Here is a 20,202-nt window from a genome sequence, read left to right as displayed (position 1 = left end):
GACCGAGATGGAGCGCGACTTCGCTGTCTCTGTCGATTCAGGGAGTAGTTTTCGTCGCTCTGTCTCTCTCCCACCTGTGCGTGACTCCCCATGAGCGCAAGGGAGGCAGCGCGACGGAACCGACTCGGAATCAGCCTGCTGTGGGCGAGGTATAAAGGGCCGACGCGCGCCACCGAAGGGCAGCAGCCGTGAAGCTAGCTCAGCAGCGGGTGTGCGTGCCGAGGCCTTCCAACAACCATGATGCTGCCTGCAATCCTACTGGCGGCGGCCCTGGCCATGGTGAGCGACCTTCATTCTCCTGTGCGCAAAAGAAAAAAGGGAAAGATTTGCTGATTTTTCAAGTGATGGTGAATTCATTTGGGATGCAATTCACACACTGTAAAAACGATTATGACTTTTTATAACGAATTTTTAATGAAATTTTATAACATTGATGTGAAAAGTCATAACATTGACCGATTCATAACTTTTTCATAACGCTGGCATAACAAGTCGCTTGTAATGAGTTTTCATAACATAGCTATGATTTTGTTATGAATTTTCATAACACACTCGCCCGCCGCGGCGGGGTGTCATATACCTGCGCCATCCTTCTCCCTCCAACGCACTTGGTGTAGCTCAGTGGTTCACCCTCCCACTCAGAACCGCAAGAGATGAGGTTCGAATCCCGGTAGTAGAGCATCGACAAAAGTCAGTTTCGGAATGGTTCCGTCCAACCAATGGCATCAAATGGCTACCAGTGACGAAATCATTTGTGTTGTTCATTTCACGTTTCTTCATAACAGCGTTAGAAGTTTTCATAACATATGTGTTATGACTTTCTCATAACAATTTCACAACAATGTTATGAAAATAGTTTCATAACATGTTATGAAAATGTTATGACTTTTTTCTTACAGTGCACGGCAAAAACTGTTCCTGGTTTCCTCTGGTAGCCTTTGGTTGACAGGTGATTTCCAGGGAGGTCCTATCGGAAAACCAGGAACACTTTTTGCGTTCAATTTTGATTGTATTATTAGTGCCATCACACTTAATTACTTTGTACATTTTTGTAAACATGCTTCGCACAAAATTGAGCCATTGGCCTTTTTACCGCTGCCTATTGTACGAAATTTATCACATTTATCACATTAAAAATATTGTTTGTACTAAGGAACTGAGTGCGAATTCGATTTTCACGAGACAGTTGCAGAGATTCGAGTTCCGCCAGCTGTCCGAAATCGTGGCGTCTAACTCGCGTCTTTGGATAAACCTTGTAGTCCGACAATTGACAACTTAAGCCAAAGCATTTTGATGGGCGTGAATTGTTGTTGGGCACCCTTCATAATCTTGCTCAGGCATGATCTGATCGTGCGTTCTACCCAAGGTTTATTGAGTCGTTTTCTACTGTTCCACACTTCGAAAGCCAGTGCAGCTAAATTCCACGTTTGGCATCGGATTTTCTTCGCTCCCGCCCTGACGTCGGTCTTTAGATTTTGCTGTGGGACCGGAACTGACAGCCCTTGCCTGCACAGGCGGTGCCTGCAGAGGCCGGGCTGCGAGCCCAGGCGCGCACCCTGCAGCGCCGGAAGCTGACCCTGGGGGCCGCGGCCGACACGACCGCCTCGGACTGCGGCGGCCAGACCCGGCGCTGCGTCGGCTGCTCCACAGTGCTGCAGTGCACCAGGCTGGGCAACATCTACCGCCCCCTCAGCACCACTGAATGCCCGCCGGCCACCCCGTACTGCTCGGCAGGTAACTCGACGGAATGGGCTCAGAACGGGGGGGCTGCCTGCACCGACTGAAATAACCTAAACACTAAATTCATTTGTACAATTTTTTTTTGTTCGTGGTATTACACACATTAATAGGGTGGCGTGCTTTTCGTTAAAACTTGTACGCAATTTGGCACTAATTTATGTGATCTGCGTACGAATTCGTACTCATTTATCTAGTCTGTACAACTGTGGTGGGAAGTGGAGATTGACGGTGAGTTGGTCTTCGCCTTTAGTCTACTTAGGAGGGGTTTTCCGGGTAAAAGCCCAGTGAGCGTGAGAGAGTTTCAGCGTGGAGTGTTTGACACGTGCAAAGAGGAGGGGCTGACCGCGCGGCTCAATCTAACACCTCTCCTCGTAATCAGGAGTAAGCCCAAAACCTTCGCTACGTTCGATCACAGTCGGTTCGATCGGCGTCGATCTTCCCTATACACCGCAAAACCAGTGGCAACACTCTCAGCACGTTCCTCATCGAGTTCCTCATTAATTACGTATTCGTATAAACAGCAATAATACTTAGTATTTTCTAAGTAAGTATGACTAATTTCCTTTGTAAAATTATGTACAAAACAAAATTCTTAGTACATTATTTAATATTTCATAAGTAGTTCTTTGAAAAAGGAAAAGTACGTATTATGGTTGTACAAATTAATCACAAAAATGATCAAAAAGTCAATAACGTGCTGAGAGTGAAGTTTTCGTGCCACAAATTGGCGACTCCCTTTTAATGTCACATATTGAGAACCTTTACCTTAGACCTTCATCAGCTTACCAATATTCACACAAAATGTTATGTACAATTTTGTATGAGACATCACAGTTTTTTTTGTGCTCACGAACGTTTTGCAGAAATTTTGTACGAAAAACCACGAATTTCACCATTTTTATGCGAAATTGCGTACAAATTTGTACAAAAAGTTTGTGTGCACAAAAAACCTTGATGTCTTGTACAAAATTTGTGCTAAAACATTTAGGGTGTATATACATCGCGCGCTCACTCTTCACTTTCAAGAGTGCACTCTCCATCCAGGAACGTGACATCACGTCGAAACTAATGTGACAAAATGTCACGTTCCTTGAGCATATCGTGTCGCATTCGTTTAAACGTGCATAAGCGCATTCGTGGCTGACTCACGCCCAACTGAATGTGACACAAGTGCTCAAAAGAACGTGACATTTTGCCACATTCAGTTCAACGTACGTTGAAACGAATGTGGTGACGTCACACGTTCCTGGAATAGCTTTGCTCCCTGCGCCCGCCAGGCACATGCGTCGCCTCCCTGCCAGACGAGTCCTGCGTCGCCCCTCCTACACCGTCGAGCGCCTTCACGTGCAACGGCGACGGCTACTACCCCGACCCGTCCAACTGCCGGCGCTACTGGATGTGCGTGGCCGGCCAGGCCTACCAGTACTCCTGCAGCGACTTCGCCGGCACCGTGTACAGCCAGAGGCGCGCCATGTGTGTCCCCAGGTGAGACTGGTGGACTGCACCTTGTTTTGCCAGAAGACCGGTGGAGGCGGCCAAAGTCCCAGACGCGTTTTGAGCTCAACACTTTCAGCCTTTTACTAACTTTTTTCTCATTAATAACGTATTTGGTAGAAGCAACAATAATACTTGGTATTTTCTAAATAAGTATGACTAAATTCCTATGTAAAATTATATACAAAACCAATTTGTCAGGACAGTATTTAATATATCCTCAATAGGTCTTTAAAAAAGGAAAAGTACGTAATATGGTTGCACAAATTACTTGTATTAGTACAGACAAAATGAGCAAAAAGTCAGTAACGTGCTGAGAGTGCAGAGTCGCTAAATAGGACTCGAACCGACCGTGTGGCCCCACCACACTGCAGGAAATAACCACAACAAAAGTACACAAATTTCTGGCAAATTTTTTATCAGGTTTTTATTGTACTTTCAAAGTACAACAATTGTTGTACAAAGTACAATGGAACCGGCATGACGAGTGCTGGGCAGTGCAGGCCTCGTTGTGGTTTGTACAATTCTCGTTGTACTTTCTACAATCCCTGTTGTACTTTTATTGTACATTTTTTGTTGTACATTTGTTGTACTATTCACACTTTTTCTTGCAGTGCAATGGATTGCTCTCCGAACGAGGAATCCATTGGTGGGGTCAGACGTTCGGTTCGAGTCCTGTTGGACGACTAATGGAGCTCAATCCCCGTCCGCCGGGGACTCTCGGCAGCAGCCCGCACCCCACGTCGACGTTGCGAAATATTTGACTTGCAATCAGCGCGAATTATCTCTGCAACCGTAGCACCGTGTAAATATGAGATCTAAGCCTCGGTGCATACACTGTGCACCTACACTTTTCAAACATGCCTTAATATGTGGAGCTATTAGTGCACAGTAAAAACGCTACGAAGAATCGCTTGGTATAATACGAAGAAAATGAAGGCATTGGGAAATCTACATACAAAGAAATGCTTCGTACGATGAAGCCAAATCATTCGTTGTACGAAGCATTTCTTAAGAATATGAAGCAATTCGACAATGCCTTCATTTTCTTCGCAGTTACGAAGCAAATGCACCTGAACGAAACTATTAATGCGCCGAAACGTCAATGAATATTGATAAAATGTCGTTTGAAGTACGAGAGTGCACGTCCGCAAATTTTCGAAAAAGGGGAAATAACTCCAGCCAAATTTGTACGCCCAAATTCATTAAACTTGTAAAATTGACTAAAATTCAATGAAATTAATCAAAATTCATTGAAGTTTTTGTAAAAGTTAAGTAGTTTTTGCCTGAAATTCGTAAAAATTCAACTGAAATTCAATTGATTTGTACACTGAAATTCACAGCGAGTTCCCCTTGTTTTCGGAAATGTGACGAATCCGTCTCTGCAGCTCCGAGGTGACGTGCTCCACGGTGGCCTGCTCCAACGCCCTGGTGGGCGTCTACCAGCGCTACGCCGCGGACCCCGAGGTGTACGTGGTGTGCCGCGACGCCGTGGCGGCCAACGCCCTGGTGGCGCCTGCCCGCCCAACTACACCGTGGACGCCGCCACCGGCGACTGCGTGCTCACGTGCCTGGCCGAGGGCCGGCTGCCGGACAGGGACAACAACACCAGGTCAGCTCCATTAATGTAGATAAATATTTATATTTATTATTTATAATTTTAAACGATTTTGTGCACAGGTGGAATTTTTACAATGAGGCCTAACCGAGCCAATAATGATGATAATGTAACGAAAAAATGCAAAGTTTCATGCATATTTGAGCGCAGTTTTATGCAAACCGTTACACAGGTTTAAAATCATGCAGATGCAGCATCACGGGTGTTGTAGTTTGTAGTAAAGACGTAAACTATTTCTCTGGAGTTCCTAAGAGAAAAGCAGGAAACGTTTTTTCGCCATATGAAGAAATTCAGCTTCGTGTAGGCTAGATCAAGGGCTAGATGAAGCTAAGCGGAATTAGTAGGGTTAGTAGGGGTGATCATGGGACACGGGGTATAAATGGGACAGCTAGTTCTTGGTTAATATTTGACATTTTTGAACTCATTCCACACCGAATGATATTTATTTTGTGTAAATAACATTTGGTATGGCATGAGTTCAAAAGTCTTGACCAAGAATCAGTTGTGCCATTTTTACCGCGTGTCCCATGATCACCCCAACTGACCCTACTACGTTTGAGTGCAGGTACTACGAATGCATCCAAACCGGCACCACCACCTACTCGCAGCCTTTGCTGCTCATGTGCCCGGCCGGGTCGACCTTCAGCGCGGAGGAGCAAAGGTGCTTGACGGGCAACGAGAACAACAACTCTCAGAACGCCGGAGAGAAAGGATACAGTAAGATACTCTTACTACACTACAAACCTAAACTGTCTACTTAGTACACACTTACAAACGCATACTAATGCGCCGTATAGCTCCATGCTAAGCATGTAGGGTCAGGGCGGCGAAGAACTGGACAGGGGAATAAGAACTGGACACCCCATTTAACTTCAAATACCGGAGGCACAGGGCTAACAACTATCAAAAGTTGTTCCGTGGCATCAGCGGTTCATTACATGACAGTTGTCAGGCCAGTACATATGGCATTTGAAGTAAAATGTGGGGTGTCCAGTTCTTCCCCTGTCCAGTTTTTCCCCGCACTGACCCTAAGTGTGTACTTGACCACACTCTCAGCACGTTACTGACTTTTTCCTCATTACGTATTCGTATAAACAGCAATAATACTTAGTATTTTTTAAGTAAGTATGACCAATTTCCTTTGTAAAATTAGGTTCAAAACAAAATTCTCAGTACATTATTTAATATTTCCTAAGTAGTTCTTTAAAAAAGGAAAAGTGCGTTGAACAAATTACTTGCATAAGTATTGACAAAATGAGCCAAAAGTCAATAACGTGCTGAGAGTGCAAGCATGCGTTTGTAAGTGTGTACTTAGTAGACAGTTATGTTTGTAGTGTAAGTACACGACAAAAGGTCTGAAAATTCATGAACATTTGTTTGGAAAGCGGATTTGTGATTGTCCCCTTCAAAACGCGTTGCAGACGAGGCCTACTACGCGCCCGACGCCAGCGTCCCCGAATCCCAGTACGACGTTCCAAGCACACTGAAAATCGGTGCTGCCTCAGCCGCCTACCAGATCGAAGGGGCGTGGAACTTTTCTGGTAAGTCTATTGCACTCGAAACCAAGGGCTTTTCTTCGTGCGCACTTACAAGTGTATATGCGTAGGATCGAGCCAAGCATTGAATTGTAAAAGTGTACTTGAAAGTATACTTTTACAAGTTTACAATACGGTTTGTAGTATCAGGGGTGGCAGCGGCGAAGTAAGTGCAGCGGTTTGGCACTTCTTCGAGATGATGATAACTAGACCGGTGTTTGAGAAAGGCTACACAGATCAAAAGAGCATGAAATCTAGCGTGCAACACCCGAGGGGGCCACCACTCTCATTTCAGGCGTACGCAAGATTACGGGATTAAGGAAAATTTACTAAGGGATTACGCGTGAAATTTTGGAAAATTGGTCCTAAAACGTTGAAAAATGGCTCAAAAAGGTTGAAAATTAACAGTATTTCGACTAGGATTACGTGACGGCATGGGTTGCCGAAGATTACGAGCCAATTTGTACACAGGATTACGGGGCTGGTGGCTCCCTCGGTACAAACGGTTCCTGGTTTTCCCAGGAACTCTATGGAAAAGACACAGGCGATTTTCAGGGAGTTCCTGGGAAAACCAGGATCTGTTTTAACCGTGTAGGTCAGGTGGCCAGCCTCAGTCCCCTCAATTGAACCCACACTAGAGAGGCAAAACTCTCAATGCAGGAACGTGACATCACGTCGAAACGAACGTGACAACATGTCACGTCCATGTCACGTTCATTTGAGCATTGTGTCACGTTCGTTTGAATGTAAACAAGCTGATTTTTGGCCAATTCACACCCAAGCGAACGTGATACAATGCTCAAACGAACGTGACATTTTGTCACGTTCGTTTCAACGTGATGTCACGTTCCTGGAATGAGCCTAAATTTTTGATTTTTCGTGCGTTTGGTGCAACCTCTGCAGTTTGTGATGGGTAAAAAGGAAGTATCGAGAAAGGCACTCAGCCCAACGCGCCCTACATTTCGTCCTCTTGGGGCGTTCCACGTCAAACCATCATGGTCCAAAACGTACTTGCTCAGATCCGGCCCCCAATTTTTTATCTGGTGGTGTACCACCCAAAGACCACTCTCATAAATTTTTTTGAAAAAAAATTCAGAACTTTGGCCGCAGTGATTTTTTGAAACAAAAAAAAAATATATAAATTTTTTTTTAGTTTTTTTAAAATTGTGTATCTAGGTGCTCAAATGGGTTGAAAACAGTAAGGGAGAGGGGGGTAATTCCGGACACGGGGTAATTCCGGACACTTCGATTTTCACTGGGTTTGAGTGAAGATAAATCAAAAGCCCGCCTAACAGAGGAAGATGATGAGTTTAACAGGAGAATTCCAAATCGCCAAAGTAGGAGGTCAAACCGTTTGCCTGTGGTCGCTTCACGAAATTTGAGTACCATCAAAAATAGGCAAAAGCTGCATCTTTCCCTCGTATTTCCATGTACTTATCGTACCTTACCGTCAAGTTCAGTCCCATGACTAAAATTTTATCATATTATATGGTCATTGGACTTTACTTTGGCGTTTCGGGAGTGCTCGTATGGCTCGCCGTTTTCTTACAGTTGAACATCAAAGGTTTTCACTACCTGTGGGGTAAATCCGGACAATAAGGGTCATTTTCTTCAATTTCCCGCATAATATTAAGGTAGTGGGTTCAAAATTGTGGACATGCATCCCCACGGTTAAGAAGGATAAAGAAAGAATGAAAAATAGCATTGCAGATATGTTTAAGAGCTTTACTCGAGACAGTGTTGTCAATTTAGGGGTTTTGATAGAAATTATTCCTTATAATATGCTTTGAGTAATGATCAAACACTTCAGTTCGCAGCAAATGTCCTTGTACGCCTTCTAAGAGCATGCCTCACATCAAAAGAAGCGAAAGTAAGCTCGAGTAGTGTCAAATTTTAAGGTCGTCCGGAATTGCCCCATAGGTCGTCCGGAATTACCCCAGCCTGGGGTAATTCCGGACACGTGCAGGGCTTTTGTTAGGCGCCTTTATCTCCCTAACTGTTGCTGAGATTTGGCTTTCATGTATATCATTTTGAAGGTAAAGGTCCATACTTTAAGCTCCTGCAATAACATTTGACCCAAGAAGCGTATTCAAGCTCAAAGACCAAAAAGAAAAAAAGCGTCCGGAATTACCCCACTCTCCCTTAAAGGGCAACAATAAATTAGTGAAAATAAAAATTGGGACCCCCAGCCCTTACCAGAAACAAAGTTTACGATAAAAAAAACCACGGTTTCTTGAATTCCCAAAATACGCCGTCTCACTTTTGGACCATATTGGCATCAAAGGACCCCAATGAGGTACTCTAACTGTCACTAAAAAATTGATTGGTGGGGACTTCATCCAAGCCATCTTCACCTTGACCATGCAACTGCTGGAGACTTAAAAGAAGAAAATGAAGATGACCCGGATGAAGTCCCCACCAATCAATGAGCTTCAGTTGGCGACTGCCAAACAATGCATTTTGTCGCATTTGGTTATTATAATTAAAAAAACTGATTGCCGTGTAATTCCAAAACTCTTGTAATGCTGACCTTTACCTCTCTCACATCTTCCATGGTGTTAAGACAGACAATTGAATAGTATTTCAATGCACAGTGCCTCAGCGGAACCAATACAGGTCCCATTTTGACAATTTTGGGGCAAAAAGCTTCGATAACCTTCGATAACTTTTAGAGTTTTTTGACAATATCTCTGGTGTTTATGGATTGCCGTCCCTAATTTTTTAGTGACAGTTAGAGTACCTCATTGGGGTCCTTTGATGCCAATATGGTCCAAAAGTTAGACGGCGTATTTTGGGAATTCAAGAAACCGTGGTTATTTTTATCGTAAACTTTGTTTCTGGTAAGGGCTGGGGGTCCCAATTTTTTTTTCACTAATTTATGTTGCCCTTTACTGTTTTCAACCCATTTGAGCACCTAGATACACAATTTTAAAAAAACTAAAAAAAAAAATTATATATTTTTTTTTTGTTTCAAAAAATCACTGCGGCCAAAGTTCTGAATTTTTTTTCAAAAAAATTTATGAGAGTGGTCTTTGGGTGGTACACCACCAGATAAAAAATTGGGGGCCGGATCTGAGCAAGTACGTTTTGGACCATGATGGTTTGACGTGGAACGCCCCTCTTTCATCTGTGCTATGAACTTTGAAAACAAAAGCCTAGTCTCGTAGAAGTGCAAAACCCCTGCACCGATGGCGCGAGCATTGCTTCACGATTTCCTTGGCCATTGCCACCTTCTGCACAATGGGCCAGAAGACCGGTGGAGGCGGCCAAAATTCTAGACGTGTTTTGAGATCCAGAGTCGCTATTGACTCCACCTGAACGTGTGACCCCACCAATGAATTGCTCTCCGAAGGAGGAATCCGTTGGTGGGGTCACGCGCTCGGTTCGAGTCTCATTCGGCGACTCTGGATCTCGAAACGCGTCTAGAACTTTGGGCGCCTCCACCGGTCTTCTGTCCCACTGTGTGCAGTCTGTCTGCACACAAACCTCGCACTGTTATTCAAACTGCGATAACCACCGTCTATATTTTGCAATAAAAAACTTATCATAATTTTTCGCTATGATGACTACTAAAGATCTGCAATCAAAAATTTATAGATAAATTTTGCAATAAAGTATCACTTTTTTGCTATAATGACTACAAAGATAATGCAATAAAAAGTTATCGCAGAAAAAAATGTGATAAAAGTTACTACAAAACGCTCTTTTATCGCAAAAATTGTGGGGTGGTTATTGCGAAAAAATTGCAATAACAAAATTATCGCATTCCAGGGTGCGATAAACCGTGGGAATCGCAAAATCGCTTTTATCGCAAAAATTTGTAGTAAAAGTATCGCAAAATGAATGACAGTGCGTTCGCAGCTCACTGTCCTTGGTTAAGTTACTGACCTTTTCGGTCTGTCAAAGTCCGGCACGTAATGCAAGCGATCTCACTGTTCAGATAAGGCTCCTAGTATCCAAGACGTGTTCTACCATTCTCGCCCGAGCATGGCCAATGGTGACGTTGCAGACGACTCGTTCCACAAGTACGCCGATGACATTTCCATGTTGGAGCAGCTCCAGGTAAGAGGCGTTAGCGGATGCATACACTGCATTTAAACATGTTTAAAATAGTGTTGTAATTTGGCAGCTAAAGGTAGCCCCACAACGGTCAGAATCGGACCGTCACACTGTGAGAAAAAAGTACGGAACATGTCTGGTCAATAATTTGCCTGAACCGTCCGTACTTGCCAACTACGGAACGTTCCGTACCTTTTTTCCGTACCCAATTACATGGGTTCATATGGAGCAGATGCGGAACTTTCCGTACTTTTCTCCGTATCTCCGCACTATATTTTCTGTACCATTTTTCGTACAAAAGTACGGATTTTTTTACAGTGTAGGTCACTTTTGAAATATTCGTGTGATCGAGACTTTCGACTGATCACTTGCTCCTTGCACTTCCAGCTCCAGTTCTACAGATTCTCGATATCGTGGCCGCGCCTGTTGCCTTCTGGCGACAGTTCGAACCCCAGCACTGCGGGGACTCAGTATTACAATGAAGTCATCGATGCCCTGGTCGCCAAAGGCATCGAACCTGTGGTGAGTACACGCCTGAATCCAACGGCGACACTTGTGTGCCTTTTTTCGCAATAATTGTGTAACGTCAAGAAAAGCACCTGGCAGAAAAGCTTGCCTTGAAATAGTCGTTAAACAAAAGCATAGCCGGAAACTTGGCAATAATTTGGGACATCGCCAAAAATGGTGACGTATTCTAAGTTTGTGGCCAAATTTTGACGATACCCCTAATTGTTGTCAAGATTTTCTCACGATAAAGTTACTGAAAGTGTCAGCTTCGGACTTCGAGTGGTCGGATCAAGGGGAAAAGACTCCACCTAAATTTGTATACACCAAAATTCACCACAAATTTGAAATTTTCTGACATTTGTTAAAATTAATCGAAATTCTTCTCAAAATTCGGATTTTTTTCCAAAAATCAACATCACTAGCACATTTCGTGTTCGTGGGTGCTAGAATCATCGAGTGTTTTTTATTCGCAGATAACTCTTTACCACTGGGACCTCCCCCAGTCTTACCAAAACGACGGAGGTTGGCTGAACGCCGCCATTCAGGACCGCTTCGTGGACTACGCTTCATACTGCTTCCAGACTTTCGGAGACCGGGTAAGATAGCTCCGATCGAGTGTATAGAGGGACGGTTTGAGGGACTCTTTCTTTCTCCATTTTCTCACCTCACCACACTACAAGATCAAATGTGTGCTTAGTACACAGCTATGGGAGCGTACTTGCAAGCACACATCTATAGCTGTATGCTTGGACAAGCACACATCTATAGGTGTGTGCTTGGCAAGCACACCGCTACAGGTGTATGCTTGGCAAGTACACATCTATAGGTGTATGCTTGGCCAAGCACACTTTAATCCCACCCATTTAAAGGCATACTCCTACAGCTGTGTGCTTGTCCAAGCATACATCTATAGATGTGTGCTTGTCCAAGCATACACCTATAGATGTGTACTTGGCAAGCATACACCTATAGATGTGTGCTTGCAAGTACGCTCCCACAGCTGTGTACTCAGCACACATTTGATCTTGTAGTGCATAATTCACTGTTTTTCAAGGAACGTGACGTCATTATCAGGTGAAACCTTGACGTTTGTTGTGATGATGTCACAGTACTTCTCACCAACTCACTGTCTTTCAAGGAATGTGACGTCATTTCAATGTGAAACCTTGACGTCTGTTGGGATGATGACACAGTACCTGGCTTGGCACGTAATTGTTGATCCATGCACAAGTACTGTTCAGCTTTTTTAGTTCATAGCTTTTGCACGAAATTGAGCTTGCACGTAAAACTCGTGAATTTATGCTCATCAACACCGAAAATCGAAAGGCGGTACACATGGTCTTACGAAAGCGGTATTCGTTACCGCCTTTCCAAGTCTGGTACAAAAAATTACCGCTCATTGAAGGCGGTAAATTTGCCACCTTTCACCGCTGTACCGCCTTTAAATTTCCCTCCTAACGGAACATTCAAGGCGACACAACTGTGGAAGGTGGTAATTTACTGCCTTTAATGGGTGGTAATTTTTGTACCACACTTGGAATGGCGATAAAACAAATACCGCCTTTAAAAGTGGTAATTTTACCATCCTTGGGTTTTGGGTGAACGCACCAGGTTGGTGCTTGGTTTACGCTTAAATTCGTGCATTTTGAAAGGCATGCACTATTTTGTGCGGATGCGACACACATTTTTAAGACGGGCATGTCACGTTTCCACGAAAGTGACAGTTTAGCGAACGTGAAACTTTGCATGAACGTGACGTCACACTAGTGAAATTGCTGAGCCGTTCTGTAACATAGAGCAGCCTCTGTTGCGACTCTAACTTGCCGTGTGCTCCTGCTGTTGCTCCAGGTCAAGACGTGGATCCTCTTCAACGAACCGTTGTCTCAGTGTCTTTACGGCTATGAAACTGGGCTGCTGGCCCCCGCAGTGTCCCTGCCGGGCACGGGGGCGTACCTCTGCAGCCACAACATGGTCCTCGCCGCTGCCAAGGCGTATCGCGCCTACCAGACCAACTTCAAGGACCAGAATGGTAACTGCCGAAAGAGGTCACGGTAAATCCAGCTCCTGGGATCCCCAAGAATATCGCCCCGCAACTTCCTGGAACTCCTGTGGGATTTCCAGGAACGTCTGCCAATATCCAGGAACATCCCCAGGGATTCCCAGGATTGGCCACTTTCCTGGAACATCCTCTGGGATTCGCAGGAATATTGGTAATTTCCCAGGAGATAGGTTGACCGCGGTTTTCGGGGACCGTCGTGTGGGGTGTCTTTTTGGATGATGGAAGCTACGCGATCAAACAGTGTATCTAAAATAAAGCTCTATAGCGTGGCTAAAACACGCTCAAAGCTTCTCACAGCGAATTTGGCGGTAGTGTACGAAGACATTAGTAAAAACACAATACGAAAGTTTTTTTCTACGGATCGTAACTCGATTTTCTTCGTGGGGTGCAAGTAAAACCCTTCATGCTACGATTCCAAAATGCCTCCGACAGTATGGTTGCACGAAATTCCCTGTATATTATCGACGTGAAGTTAGCTTTCTTCGTTTTACTGACACTGGTAAAACAAAGGCATAAAAATTAGGCCCTTAAGGGCATGAATACTCTTTTACGCCCTTGCAAGGGCATAATCATTTTATGCCCTTGGAAAGGGCGTAAATTGTATAGGAATTCCAAGCAAAATTTTAATTCCCTTCCCAAAGGCATTAACGATTTATGCCCTTTAATTTTAATGCCTTTGTTTCACCAGTGTACCGAGTTGAGGTAAAAGAGTAAGTAAACTAGATAGCACTGACTGTGAACTTGTTCTGCACAGGCAAGCTTGGCAACGCCATCAACATCGCCTTTGCCGAGCCCGAGTCGACCAGCCAGGCGGACAAAGACGCGGCCGAACGCTACAATGTGTGGCAGTACGCCTGGTTCGCGGACCCGCTCTACACCGGGGACTATCCGACCGAAATGAGGACCATGATCGACCAACTCAGCACTCAAGAGGGACGCACCGACTCCCGGCTGCCGCGCTTCACGACGGAGGAAAAGCAGACGCTCACAGGTAAGGAGGGACGATCGCACTGCGAGCCAGAAGACCGGTGGAGGCGGCAAAAATTCCGGACGCCTTTTGAGCTCCAGAGTCGCCTAACCAGACTCGAACCGAAAGTGTGACCGACCCACCGTCTTTTCGTACGAAAAACTGCCCATACTTTCTCGAGTTCATGTTAGTGCTAAGGTAACTCCACTTTCATCCACATTTCAGGTGCCATGGATTTCCTCGGGTTGAATAACTATGCTGCCACCTTGGCCTCGGCCCCCTCTGCCAGCACCAGCAACCCAGCGTCGCCAAGCTTTAACACGGATTACCAAGTCTCATTGAGAGTCGATCCCAATTGGACCAAAAGCGCAAGGGCATCGTTCCCGGTTAGTTGAAAACTCACAAACTAGAATTTTGTGTATGCAAAAGCTTTCAAAGAAAATAACTCGTAATTTTGGAACTTGCTGTGAAAATCTTGGTCGAGGGGGTATGCGCTCTCTGAACCTGTGTACCGACTATTACGCTCTATTACGCCACAAATTAATCGGAATTTAGCTAAAACCGGCCTAAAACACACCAAAATTGATAAAATTTGGACAATTTCGGCTATTACGGACTATTACGCGTGCTATTACAGATAATGAACCGGGAATCGTGACCCTTTGTGGTGTCCCCTTTGACCCTACCGGGTTTTCCCCTAACAGGGGGAAGTCTCACTGCCTTCAAAATCAAAAAATGGAAAGAACGTTTATTATGGGGTTATTTGACCCATTTAGGGCGTACAACCCCTAAATTAAAACTTCCCTTAGGGGGGTTATTTGACCCCCCAAAATAAAATTAATGTTTTAACAGACCTGCAAGCACGTCTGAGCCATGACCAAAGCACAACTATCTCAGTTCCCTTTTGGCAGAAATTATTTAGGGTTAAAAAGATGTTCGTTTTGACACGTATACTTTTGTCCTTGGCCTCGTTTAGAGCCTTGGGCTTCCATTAATCCATTAATTTTTTTTTTGAAAAAGAGGGGCCCTTTCCCCCCACAAGGGTGAAAAAAAAAATTTTTTTGCAGTTTATGGGGCCTTTTATTTTACCCTAACTTCTTTACCCCCAAAGGTTACTAAGGGTCAGGGGGTAAAAAACACTTTACCCCCACCGCTTACAGTAGAGTGAACCGACTATTACGCGAGTGCATACCCCCTCGATCTTGGTTGTCGCCTGATGACAATATCAGGGCTAACTTTCCTAACAGGAATGTCTGTCACCAACCTCAAGCCTGTTAAAGACTTTTGCCAGCGTAATTTACAAGAAATTTTTTTACCATTTATAAAAAGTATTTATAATTTTGTTTTAGGTGACAACTTTCACTGACTGAGAATGACATGTAGACTAAAATTTTGGGGGAAATTTTAATAACCCAAATTTGGGGGATAAATCGGACCATATGGGTAGCTGATACACCCTTCCTCACTCAAATTTGGGCGAGAAAACCTTCCTCGACCAAAATTAGGTTTTGATAAAGACATATTTCTTCGTACAACAAACCAAATAGTTTGTTGCTTACACATGCTCAAAATACTTTTTAAAGTTTCAAGTGAGGTCTTGAGCGTTTGCGCGTCATTCTATGAAATTGCGTTTGACGCAGGTCACTCCGTTCGGCCTCGCCGATAGCGTGAGGTGGGTCAGTGACCGCTACGACAACTTCCCCATTTGGATCACGGAAAACGGGTACGCCGGGGCCAGGGACGAGGGCACTAAGGACCAAAAACGCATCGGATTCTACAGCGTAAGTAAAGAACCGCCTCCACTGGAACCAAGGGCGTTATGCCCCAACGGGGCGTAAACGATTTACGCCCACCAGTGGGCCAGAAGACGGGCGGAGGCAGTCGATATGCGGGACGGCACTGAAAAACCAAACGTGGTCTAGACCGCCTTTGGTTGCAAATGGATCCATTTTGACCATCATTGGTGTGGTCTAGACCACTTTGGATGTGTCTAGACCACGTTTGGCCACGTTTGGTGTGGTCTAGACCACGTTTGGCCACGTTTGGTGTGGTCTAGACCACGTTTGGCCACGTTTGGTGTGGTCTAGACCTCACCAAACGCCCCAAACGTGGTCTAGACCACACCAACTGATGCGGTCAAAATGGCATCCATTTGACCACACCAGTTGGTGTGGTCTAGACCACGTTTGGTTTTTCAGTGGGGTTTTGATCTACAGAGTCGCTAAACGGGACTCAAACCGACCGTGTGACCCCGCCAATAGATTGCTCTACAAACGAGGAATCTGTTGGTGGAGTCACACGCCCGGTTCAAGTCCCATTCAGCGGTTCTGGAGCACAAAAACGCGTGGAGAGTTTTGGCCGCCTGCGCCGATCTCCTAGCCCACGGTGGCCCCTGTAACAGCGTAAGTCTATTGTGAGTTAGTATAGGACCACTGTGGCAAAAAGGTACAGAAAATTCTGTGAACAGCTTGTGGTAATTCTCCGTAGTCCCCTTGTTAGTATTCTCCGTGGGCTCTTACAGTCTTTTCCGTAGGACCGCACAGTATTCTCCGTAGGACCTTACAGTGATCTCCGTAGAACTATATTCAGTCTTCCAGATCCTACGGAGAATACTGTACAGCCCTACGGAGAAACCTGTAAGAGCCTACGGAGAATATTGATAAGGGGGCTACGGAGAATCCTGGCAAAAAAAAAAATTCTCGTATCTTTTTGCCACAGTGACCCTAATGCAAATTTAATGCCCTTCTAAAGGTGGCCCCACAATGGCCGTTCTTTGACGGACATCCACCGGACATACACCGGACACCCGCTGTAGTTATCCCTTTTAGCGGGGCAGAGACCGTGTTTTGCCTTCATTTATTCCAATTGTGATGCGATATCATCTTCCCGTCACCCAAAAGTTTACATGACCGCGATAATCGCAAACCAAAGGGGGGTGTCCGGTGGATGTCCGTCGTAAAAGCGGCCATTGTGGGGCCACCTTAAAGCCGCCAGTCTGGTTGGACGAATAGTTTACCCCTACCGACCGTAAACGGTGTTTGTCTTTAGGGGTACATGCGGGGGCTGATGCAAGCCATCAACCGAGACAAGTGCAACGTGATCGGGTACACCGCCTGGAGCCTGGAGGACAACCTGGAGTGGAACGACGGATACAAGTAAGTGGACAATGGCTTTCTAGGAGCGTCTCCTTCGCAGTTTAATTGGTTGTTGAAGAGTTCAAGGAAACCGGCAACACCAGAACCAAAATCTGACTTAAAATTATTTTTCTTCTCAAACTCTTTTCTAAATGAGACATTTGCACTTAATCATACGTATACTCACACCAACAGAATATTGAGATATCGCTGGCAGTTAGATTATTGAGTCAGTGAGAGGTACGTTTAAAGTTAGAGTGGTCAGATGAAATTTGTTTTAACCCATGTACTCCAGTCTAAATAGTGACAGAAGCTTTTTTTTGTGGAAACATGGAAATTTTGGGTGTTTTCTTCTCGTAATCCAAGTCAGTTACTAAAATAAATAAGATATTTTAAAAAAAGCTTCTGCCACCTTTTTCAGGTATTTTTCCTGATTGTCTTCAGCTTTTTCCCACTGCTCTAAAGATATCCCATGCTGAATTCCAAACCAGTTACGTTACAAGTGAGAATTCTGATTAGCAAACAGTTTGCGCGTTGAAATATTTTTGCCGACAAAGACAAAATGTATTTAGACGTTAAGCTATGTGATAGATATGTTTTGAGATAAAAACTAATAAACAACACAATTTCAGATTTTGGCATTAAATCAGCATTTTTTTTGTGTGTTTCCGCACTGCAAGAAAAAAAAAACCAACTAAAGTACACAAAGTCCTGGCAAACTTTTTATCAGGAATTTATTGTACATTAAAAGTACAACAACTGTTGTACAAAGTACAATGGAAGTGCTGTGCGGTCCAGGCCTCGTTGTGGTTTGAACAATTCTCGTTGTACTTTCTACAATCCCTGTCGTACTTCTACTGTACAGTTTTTGTTGTACTTTTGTTGTAGTTGCCACACTTTTCCTTGTAGTGGGTCCCCCTTAGGACTGTTAAGGGGAGGTTCTACTGAAAATCTTACTTTTTTCAAAATTGAGTCCCACTTTGTATGTTCATTGTAAATTTAAAGTATTTTATAGTAAATAGTAAAATATGAAGTTTGGAGGGGAATACCTAGCCCCAAATCCAGTCGAAGAGGAATTTTCTGCTATTTCCAGTCGTATCTTGAAAAATTCTCCTACGCAAAGTTTTTCAACGTAAACTGATGTCCTGGGCATTTTTCACTTGTTTGGTTCATAATTGATAAACCGTGGCATTAGTAACATACTGGGACCATTGCAAAATCATAAGCTGTGTTTTCAACACAGCATGTCACTAAAATTTCAAGAAAATGGTCAAAATCCTGATATTTTAGTGTCTTTTTTTCTGATAGGCGGTGCCAAAATAAATTTGTTGGGTCTCATGTCTTGGTGATGCCACGCTTTATTGCATGTGTGCCAAAGAAGTGAAAAATGTCTAGAACATCAGTTTACGTTGAAATACTGTGCGTAGGAGAATTTTTTAAGATATTCCTAAAATAGGCTGAAAAAACCTCTTCGACTGGATTTGGAGGAAGGTATTGGGCTCTAAATTTCATGTTTGACTATTAACTATGTAGTACTACACATATGCAACAAATGTTAACACTAGGGCTCAATTTGAAAAGTGCCATTTTTTCAGTAGAACCTCCCCTTAAGCTAACGCTTTTCGTTTCTAAAGCCTTTCCCCGTTCTAGACCTCTCAGCAACTCCAGTTGGCAATTTTCATTTGGCTTTTCCTTTCTGTAATGATGCTTACCTTTTTCGCAGCTTGAAATTCGGCTTGGTGTACGTGGACATGAACGACCCCGATCGACCCAGAACCGTGAAGGACTCCGGGGCGTTCTTCCAGAACGTCATGACCACAAGGCACGTTCCGTACGTCGAGCGGTCCTAGGCACTGCACTGCAGTACGAAAACATCATTCCTGGAGGCAACCAGCAGCGCGATTTCAGAAAAGGAGGAGAGCAAGACGAGGGACGAACCACACACCACAATCTGATCACAAGTTGGAAACACAATCCTGGCAAAATCAATCTTCAGGCGTTATTAAAACGCCTGTTAAATAGGCGACGTGTGTGGCAAACTAGTCAGAAGTGCTCTCGTAACACAATTAGGCATATGCATACAATCCTCTGTACGGACGCTAGATCTGACAGTACTTCAAACTAGTCAGAAGTGCTCTTGTAACACAATTAGGCATATTCATACAATCCTCTGTACGGACGCTAGATCTGACAGTACCTCGCTCCTTGGGGCAAGATAATAAATGGCATGAATACTAAATGTTCTTTTTAATTAAAATAAACAAGCTTTTGAATACATCCATTGTCACCGGACCGATCGGTCCCTCGAGGGCAGCTTGTTGACGTTGTCCCTCGTCCCGAAGTCCGTGGTGTTGCGCGGCGCCGCCAAGACTGAGTCCTTGAACCGCACCACGACGCTCTGCGCAACAAACCACCGGAACGAGCAAGTGGAGTACCCTTGTCAATGGTCTTTTATACAACATTTGACTGCAATGTCATCAACTAACCGATTTGATGACATTCTTGTAAGGAAATTTAACCGTAACATTCCCTGCAAACTCTACGTACTCAGTATTTGCGTGAACTCACAAGTACTTTTCTGCAAGCGTGTACTCATGAGTACACGTCAACTACAATGTGCAACGAGAGTGTACTCAGACAAGAACGCACATACCACTGCCGTGCTTAGGTGCATGGTGTTCTCTTCTGAGCACTTTGTCATGGGAGTGAACTCCTCAGACTACATTTTAGTCGTAGTGTAAGTGAGTACACGCCAAGTAGAGTGTACTGCAGTTCACTCTATGTACTCCGTGTACTCATAGCCTACACGGTGAAAACGGTACCTGGTTTTCCTTGGAAGCCGGTGGCAGAGTCATAGGCAGTTTTCAGCGAGTTCCTGGGAAAACCAGGAACTGCTTTTACCGTGTCACACACTGTTGAGCTTGTAGCGAGGGGTCCCTCACTTTCGTCGGGTCAGAGTGAGTGTGGTCCGTTGTGGTCGTGTTCGGCGGCGCGTTCCAAACAACAACATTCCCAAACTGGGACTCTTTTCCTTTTGCCGAGAAAGTCATAACGCGTCATTGTTATGGGCTCGCCTGCCGTGCGATGCA

At 44.5% G+C, this 20,202-nt stretch overlaps 1 pseudogene; it reads left to right on the top strand.

Moving 5' to 3' along the window:
• Positions 1-170: 170 nt before the first annotated feature.
• LOC117654240 lies at positions 171-19,352 on the top strand (annotated as a pseudogene).
• Positions 19,353-20,202: the final 850 nt, after the last annotated feature.

This window comes from Thrips palmi, unplaced genomic scaffold (genome assembly GCF_012932325.1).
Source record: "Thrips palmi isolate BJ-2018 unplaced genomic scaffold, TpBJ-2018v1 HiC_scaffold_10, whole genome shotgun sequence".
NCBI lineage: Eukaryota > Metazoa > Arthropoda > Insecta > Thysanoptera > Thripidae > Thrips > Thrips palmi.
Note: the sequence above shows the minus strand (reverse complement) of the source record. Positions and strands in the feature narration are given on the sequence as shown.